Consider the following 9,349-nt stretch of genomic DNA (forward strand, 5'->3'; position numbering starts at 1 on the left):
TCTTCAAAAAAAAATCTTCTACTAAAATTTGGATAGGGAATATCATGTTGAATACAAGGTAAAAATAAAGGAAGTAATCTGTTAAAATTTAAGGACATTGAAAACTAATATCTCAATTAGCTAACTTATGGGCAACTACGTTATAAGTTCTATTCTTATAGGCAAAGCTAATCATGTTGAAATGCAATGATACATCTCTTATGTTTTGTGCAATAACGTCCAGGTAGTTTAAATTGTTGGCATTTGTGACTATCACACTATGTCTATGTCCTTCATCATGTAGTCGAAGGCGATGAGAATCGAAGAAAAACCACAGTTCTTAGCAATCGTAACACCTTGCATAATGGCCAACAGTTCCACATGAAATGCGACAAATAGATACCGATAGGAATCGTATCACACATGAGAGCTTCACCCTTTACATTCTGAACAATAATTTCAACAACACACACCCTCCCATCTTCCTTAAATGTTGCATCACAATTTACTTTGATGATAGTACTCGTCGGTGGAATCCAAATTGGGTGGGCATCGCGAGTTCTGTTCGTTATCTTACGTGCTACATAAGACCTATCCACAGCATTCAAGGCTCCCTCTAACTAACACGTCATCAAGCAACCTTTTCTTATCGTGCCAAACCAGGTTATGGTCAAACCATAACATCAATAAAATAGTACAGAACACCTAAAACTCAACCTTTACAAGCAGTGGCGGAGCCAGGATTTTAGATTAGGAAGCTAATTTTAGTCCAACATTTCAAAAAAAAATCCCCATACACATATAAAAATTTAAAATAAAACTATATAAAAATTTAATTCTATTGCAAAATAATAAAAATTAACTTTTACACATACAATACCGATAATTATATAACTATTTGTTAAAAATAGATGAGCTACTGACAGCCTACGATCTATTGATAGATGATAATAGTATTCTCTCAAACCGAATATTCTGATAATTTTGCAAAATGACTTCATCTTCAATACTGTTAAACGTAGTATTCATAATGTAATACATCAATGAATCACTCATATAAGCATCTCTCTTCTGGTTGCGTAGATTTGTCTTAACAATATTCAATGTAGAAAAACATCTTTCAACAGTAGTTGTTGCAACAAGAATTACCAATACCAACTCTATAAGTCGATAGACTAAACAGTAAAAAACATAATATTACTTCTCCACCAACTTTTTAGCAAGCTCACCAATATCATGAATATCTGATAAGTATTCATTTGTTCTCATATTATGAATGTAGAGATCAAGTTGTCAAGTTTAACTATCTCACAACTAGAAAATTCTTATGAATATAACTTAGAAAGATGAAGTAGTCTCTCACGATCAAAATAAGCAAATGAATTGGAAGGATCAAGATACGATATGCACAAAAGTAACTCATAAGTTGACTTAGTAAAACAATGATCCATTTCTGGAGCAATAGCATTAACAACCTAGTATTTGTGGGAATAGAAATAATTAGAGTGCAATCAAGATTAATGTCATTTAATTAGTATATTACAAAAAAAAAACCAATATGTTACAAAACCTCTAAATATTTATATCACAAAACCCATAAATTTATACCATAATACAAAGCCTCTAAATTATAAATCCAATTCAAAATCATAAATTAAACCCTTAAATTTATCCCTAATTTGACCCTAAACTATGAAATTCTTATTCGATCAAAATTTGCACTACTAAATTAAATTAAACCACCCAAATAATACTAATACTGTATAACAGATATCAAATTAGAATTATAATAAACTAAATTAGAATTTTTAGAACAAAATCCATACAAATAATTAGTAACTTAAAAAATTAAATATTAAGAAACTAAATAAGGGAAGAGTAAGGCGATGAGAGTGTACTATCTTGGTTTGGTCAGAGAATGAGATAAAAAAAACGAGAGAGATAGAATTAGCCAAGGTAGGTATATAATTATAATATGATTCTGATCTAATTTTTTTTAAAATTGGACTAAGCCAAAACGGCGTCGTTTTTACTGGGTCCAATTTAAAAAATATATATTGACCATCCCATTAATTGGGCAGGGCACTTTCATTCGTTTGAGTTTCTTCTTCGTTGAAATGAAGATGAAACTTGGATGACGGCGCTCTCCATTTGTGGAAAACAAGGGGACTATTTAGGGGCGGAACAGTACCCTCCCTAGGGGTTTCATCGGAGCTGGGGGGGGAGGGCTTCGGCCTCCCCAAGCTCTGGGCTGTTTCCCCCCTTTTTTGTAAGTTGCTGTCTCATCTTATCCACCCAATTCATAATCGAACTTCCAATTATTTAATCAACTTTAACACTCCAACCAACGACCTTCCACCTGTCCTTGATCATTCTGCGGAATTATAAAATATGCATTAACGAACCTCTATGAAGCACGGAAACATTCTTGTTTCAACGTTTCCACGCACGTTTCTGTAATTAGAAAAAATTTGAAACACGTTTCCAAATTTCAGCGTATAAATTTGAACAGTTTGTACATATTGCGAGTGTTAATAGAAACCCATATTTCTTCTTCTTCAAGTCTAGTTTGGGTTGTTTTCACTGTTTACTATTGGGGTTTACTGTCCTATAGCCAATTGTTGTAAGGTATAAACCAGTTGTAAATGAATTGTTCATTGTCATTTGTTTTATAAGATATAGTACATTTAATTATATAAAGACACTTATCTTTTATCATGACTAATTAAGTTAAATAAAAGAAATCCCAAGTTTATTTAAGTGATCATAAAGTGTTCATACAAGCATGAAGTGAGACTAAACTAGGATTAACATATTGTTGTTGAGACTTGCACGTAATAATGTCTTCTATTATGAACGGAAAGCCGATCTCACAAGCTTTAGATATGGAGATATCTAGATAGTTACACGGATCCGGTGAATGAGTTCATTAGGATTAGGGACTCGACTTGAGATGACAAGATGGATGGATTTATCTAGTGTCACATGTTTCATCTCAAATGATATTAGTATGTATAAGTAATCCTCATACTCAAATAAACATTAATTAATGATTTTGGATTATGGAGTATGATGCTTTGATTCTGTGCGAGCATGATCCACTACAGGGGGCCCTAGGGTGTGAGAGAGCAGGGTTAGGTATCATATAAAGTAATTGCAGAATAGTTAATGTTAGATTGAACATTCGTCACTCCTAGTAGATAGGAGATATATCCATGGGCCTCTTATGGAGAATTAACTGAAATCCTTGCAAGGTGATAGGGTTAAGAGTAGAAATGTAACCTATCTATTCAAAGTTAATTCTACCTGAACAAATAAAACAAACGTCTCACTATATGTAACTTGACATATTCCATAGTTACATATTCGTCTAAGGATATAGCTGATGAAGGATCGAATTATACTGAACCTAATACTGAAAGGTAAACGTCGGAATCAACATGACTTCTTATCGCTCTGGGGGAATGTGACGATTCTGCTATTCACAGTATGCGCACTCATTCCGTTATATGTTTAGGTTAAATTAGTTCGGTTGAATTAATTTAAATAAACATATACGGCTAGATGGGGTAAGAACCTAATGGATCATACACAGAATTAAGACTGGAGGATGGAAAGGTAATTTAGAAAGAGATACATGGGGCCGCAAATTATAGTAGGTTAATTAGGAGATTTAATTGATTTATTTAGATAAATATGATCAAGTTATATTTGTGGTTAAATCAATTAAAGGGATAATGTTAATTAGATAGTATAATGTGATTATATATCTATATTATTATCCTAATTTTTTTTTATTTTTGAAACAGTTTATTATCCTAACCTAATTAATTATTCTAATAGGATTAGGATAATATTTATTAAATATATTATATTTGATATGGATAATATTTGATAAATATAATTTATTATCTAATTAGAAAACCTAATGTAGTTAGAATTCTAATTAACTAAACCTAATGGAATTGGGATACAATTAATTGAAGACTATAAATAGACCCCCAACCTTAGGAATTCGGCTAACACAAACAAAGGAGAATATGATTTTCTTCTCGTCCCTCTCTTGACAAATTATCTCTTACGTTCATTCGTTTCTTTATTCGTGTGGATACTGTTAGGCGAATTCCACAAGTGCATGGTTCCTCTTGTAGTAATAAAAGATATCGATTCCACAGAGAACGCAATTGATACTTAACTTATACTGTTTCTTTATTCGTTTTCTCGAGGTTTATATGGAATCATTAATTTGGTTAAATTGTTTTAATCTATATTAGTTAATTAATCTAAAATACTCCTATGATTCATTTCATGCAAAGCTCTGATAAAAGTTGATAATAATTAGACATAATGAACAATTATTAATACTGTCAATCTTCTCCAGTTATACTGGAGAATTACTCTTAGTCCAATCTCTCGATCTAGGATTAAGAAACTTAAGTTTCATTAGATTAATAATACTAACTCCTCGACCTATCATAGTGAATTAGGATTTATAAACTAAATAAACAAGTTTAGTTTTACAGTATGATTATCTTTTCATAAACTGAACCTATTCTAGATTTATGAAGTGATAATTATTTCTATGTTTTGCTTTTATGAATTTCCCTAGAATAGACATAAAGCAATAAAGAATAAAACATCGAACATAGAATAATTTGCATTTGATTGATTGATGTCTGGTGAAAATGTATTAACAATGTTGAACATGAATTGAAGATAAAAAAAATACAGGAAAAAGACTGTAACAAAGAACAGTATAGGGGTTGTCAATCTTTCTACTTATCCTTGTAAGGTTTGTCAAGCCTCGGGGCATCTTCTCTTTTGTATCTTCATCTTGCATCTCGAGAAAGCTTATCTCTCGATCTCACTTCTTTCTATGCATTGAATGAATCTCTAAATAAGATACTTCAATATCTCAGACTCAGAGTTGTGTTTCTGAGTCTGAAATATCTCAGGAATCTCTATCTTGTGCATATATATCTCTATATATCAGACTCTATGTACATCTTTTGTGATTGATGTGGAACTCTCTTTATAGATGTAGAAAAGTCGTGTCCCTTGGAAGGCATCCCTTCGTAGAGGTGTGATGAATGGACGTGGCTAATGGCGAAGAGAAATGTTGATTCGGGCGAAAGGATGTGCTTCCGAGATGAAAAATCATGTCTTTTACTGTAGAAACATTAGTCACGAGCGAGACAGGAGTGTCACGTTCGCGACAAAGAAGAATGAATTTATTGGGACAAATTGACTGTCCCGATCGCGATAGTTACTTTTGCTTGAAGGGGATTGTATTTGCAAATGTCTCGAACGTGACTGGTGTGTCACGAATGTGACTTTCTCTTTTGCCCTAGAAACAGTGTTCTTTGCCGTATTTTGCTCCTTTTGTGCTGACATTCTTTCATATTGAGATATTACCCATCTTTAACCTATTACTGTTCAAATCATAAACAAACAAGTGAAATCTTTCCAAAACATTAATTAAACTAAGCTAAATGAATGAATATAGACGTGAAGATACATACGAAAATATGTATATTTTAGACCTATCAGATACTATTAGAGGCAATCTACTATTGTTTGCTATTTCGGTTGATTACTAACGTTTTGGTTTTCTTTGTGTTCGTGATTGATGTGATATTCACGTGGACACTTTGTTTGCAACGGTAGGTAGTTCGTCAACCAAGATACATATGTTTAAACCCTCTTTATATGAAATAAAAAAATTATATTTCCGTTGCGCCTAGGCTTGTCTAATTTCCATACATTTACATGCAAACTTCTTCTTCTTTGAATTTAACGATGTCTTCTTCTTCGAGTATGGTTTTCTCTGTTTACTGCAAACTCTTGAGAAATTAGAAGAGCAATGCTCTGAAAGTTCTTCTTCTTGTTGGTTTTTTTATTTCTTCTTTGAATATTTGGTGGGGATTCTTCTGGAATGTTGTTGTCGGGCTCTTATATTGTTGGGCTTTATTCTTTTTTTTTTATGAATGTAAGGTTTTGGACTATTTTTTGCACTCTTATGAGCATGGATGTTTTTCGACCCTAGTGATGAGTCTATGTTACACGTTTGCTAACAATGTGTAGGTGGGCTCCACACGTCACATTGTGCCGGATGCAAGTTAAGTATTGGACCCCGTTGTTTCTGCGTTTCTTAGCTTACTTTATTTCATTTTTATCAAAATCCATAAAGTTTAATCTTTCTGAGATTTAAAAAGTTCTCGCTTGCCACGTAGATCACCGTTCGGTTACCAGGTCCCTGATCATAATATAAATAGAGTAAACTCGGCTCAAGATACACTTACGTTATTCATTCATTAAACTTACATTACATCTTTAATTTACTGTTGTGTCCATCCTCAAATCTTACATCAAGCAGACTTAGACATTAGAACGTGTTAGCCGGATAATAACCCCTTTAACCTAGTTTCTGTCGAATGACAGATTTCTAAGTGGACTTTCAGGATCAACCACATCACTAGCGCTTTAGCTATAAGAGGACACTAAATATTTTCAAACTGACGACCTCTTCCAGCAATAACTACGTACTCCAAATCAAAGCATGACCCGACCTGTACCCTGACTTCACTAGATAACTTCTAACTTTTGTGAATAGCCTGTGATGCTAATATGAAGAGACAAAATCTGCTCTAAATCTTCATCCAAAACTGTTCCTTTGACTAAGTTCACATTCCAAGTACCTGAATCAATATCGATTAGTTGATGCTCTGTGATAGCAAGGTTCTGATCCTAATTTCTTGGATGAGATATGAAAAAAGGCGATTGGGGGAGCCATGGATCCGTGAAACATCAGATCAATTTTCCATTTCCAACTTGCCATCTCGAACCTTATTACAAGATATCCATTCCTTTGATCAAGTTGCGGCATTCCTAATCACTACAACAAATAACCTTTCTTGCTACAGGTAAAATTGTGACTAATTCTATAAACATTTGTGGCAAAATGATTTAGCCACAAAAATATATTTCGTAGCTTGTCGTAGTAAGAAGTGGCGTAGCTAATACTTTAGCTACGGAAGTTAAGTCATTTAAAGCTAATAACCAATATATATAGCTACAAAATAATTAAAATGCTACTATAATTATGTTCTTTATTGATATAAATATGAGTCACTTGTAGCAAAAAAAAATTGATCTATAGATATAAATATAAATTACTCGTAGCAAAAAAAATTGATTTAATCAACTGTGGATTTAAGTTCATTGGTAGCTAATTATTGATATATAGCTACACAAAAAAAAAAAAAATAAAGACATTGCTGTATCTTTTATTTCTACAAAATTTAAGCTTTTTTTTTTGTTTCTCTAACTATTCATTGCAATTTTGTTTTGTTGGATGCTTTTACAATTATTGTGCAAAATGATAATAAGAAAATATTGATATGAATACCCATGCATGTAAAATAAAGAAATTGCAGAGGTCATTGCTCATTAGTCGAAAAGCTTCAAAAAGAATACTTGATCTTCATACATAATTGTTTAAATGTATAACTTCATGATATATCAACTAATGTATCCTTTTACGATTTCAAAAACTATAAAACAAGAACAACAACAAAAAACTTGTAATAAAATGAAGTCAGGTCCATAGTTGTTGCATTTGAGACTTCTTGTCCTCTTCTGATATGCTTTCTATGTGTGAACCTAGACCCCCTTTACATCTTGATGCTTGTAGCCAATAAATCCCGAAACACATATATCTTTCTTTACATCCTGAACTGAGAAGAAAGCTCAAATTACAACAAGTTGGAAAATATTTTTTAATAACAATCCAGATTGCAAGAATGAGAAATGATAACTCCTCTGTCAAACAAAAAAAAGAGACCTCTTACCCTATTTTGTTCAAGGCTTTCATCATTAAATCTCCTGTGTGAAAATAGAAAATAATTATCCTCCCTCAACCAAAAAAATTAACTAAAAAGAAAAACCAAGATTACTTGTCTTCTCAATTTATCAGCTATAACAAAATACCAGTAATGAATTGTTAAACTATGAGTAGAAACAAATTTGGAAAATGAAGAGTGAAAACAGACCTTTGTGATTATTTCAGGGCGAATTGATTGCCGAGCCATTTTTTCCATGACCAGAGCAGCAGCACCTGAATGCAGTAAACAAGCAGCAAAGCACTATGAAACTACACAGATTATGGATATAAATCCATCTGTAATTCTGAGCCTCATGTTTCTCCCCTCAAGAGGAGCTTCAAATCTTTGGCTTCCTAATGCAATGCAACTCTGGCCCTAAAATATCAGATTGGGAAAGAGCAAAGAGATCAAAACGAAAATGTTGTCTCATGCAGTTAGAAACACAGAAAAATACAAGCAGAACACAGCCAAATTAAAACCCATTTATCGCCCAATTTCAATTTCCTCACTTATTTTTCTATACCACATGTAAAACTACACCAAATAGTAACTTACTGACCAGTTCATAGTTGCTCTGTTTGGCAATTCTTAAGCAATATGAGAAGTCCCTCACTGCAAATGAGAAAACTTTCTGCATCCATCAAGCAAACCAAAAAAAGAAAGAAAATAAGTAAGAGTACAATAAAATACAAAACCTTCTAAATCATATCTTGTAAATGGTGGTCATCATAGTTTGGGTATCGAACCTATTTGATAATAGCATGGAGCAAGAAGGTAAGCCTAGGTCTAGGCGATCGTATTGTAAATGGAATTTTCAGCATATATCCTATCTTCATCCACGTTTTCTTAGATTCTTAACCTTCAAATATCCCCTTTCTCATTTGTCTCGGCGCCAATTCCATGTACCGCCGGCAGAAATCTATTTACAATACAGTTAGAGTTTTTTTTTCTATTTGCGAATAGAACATTGATTGTACCGTAAAACCATAACAAGGAAATATCACAAACAAAAGAGGGAAAACCCAAGAATGAATAAAATTACAATACAGGAAGAACCGCAATCTGTAGAAGAAAACCAAAACAAGTTTTGATGGATAATTTTTTCGTAAGAAGTACATGGGAATGGATTAGGCGGTAACTTGAAAAATTGACAATTATTTTTCCCTCCCAATTTTTACCCTTTCGGATTTGCATATTGGAGATAGACCCAATCTAATCCACGATAGTCTACAAGTGGAACATAGTGATGTAGTGGACAAAAATATTATTTTATATATTTTACAATAAATGTTCATGGCTACTTGTGCCTAAAAATGTGTAATAAATTTTAATTAAATTTAAATTCCAATATTAGAAAAGATATAGGAAAAAAAATACAATCCATCAATATAATTTAATTAATAGGATCAAATTCATATTTTAATTATTAAATTATATAAGTATATAATGATAATGTTTACGTAACGTTACGACAAGTTAAACTACCT

The 9,349-nt window shown here is 32.5% G+C and overlaps 1 long non-coding RNA gene across 1 annotated transcript; it reads right to left on the minus strand.

The window, feature by feature from the left end:
• Nucleotides 1-7,521: 7,521 nt before the first annotated feature.
• On the minus strand, nt 7,522-8,192 carry LOC136218482 (uncharacterized). Its single transcript, XR_010683806.1, has 3 exons — nt 8,031-8,192; nt 7,830-7,863; nt 7,522-7,715 (listed from the first exon to the last, which is right to left on the minus strand). It is a non-coding gene; the product is annotated as an uncharacterized lncRNA (long non-coding RNA).
• Nucleotides 8,193-9,349: the final 1,157 nt, after the last annotated feature.

Source organism: Euphorbia lathyris, chromosome 2 (assembly GCF_963576675.1).
Source record: "Euphorbia lathyris chromosome 2, ddEupLath1.1, whole genome shotgun sequence".
Taxonomy (NCBI): domain Eukaryota; kingdom Viridiplantae; phylum Streptophyta; class Magnoliopsida; order Malpighiales; family Euphorbiaceae; genus Euphorbia; species Euphorbia lathyris.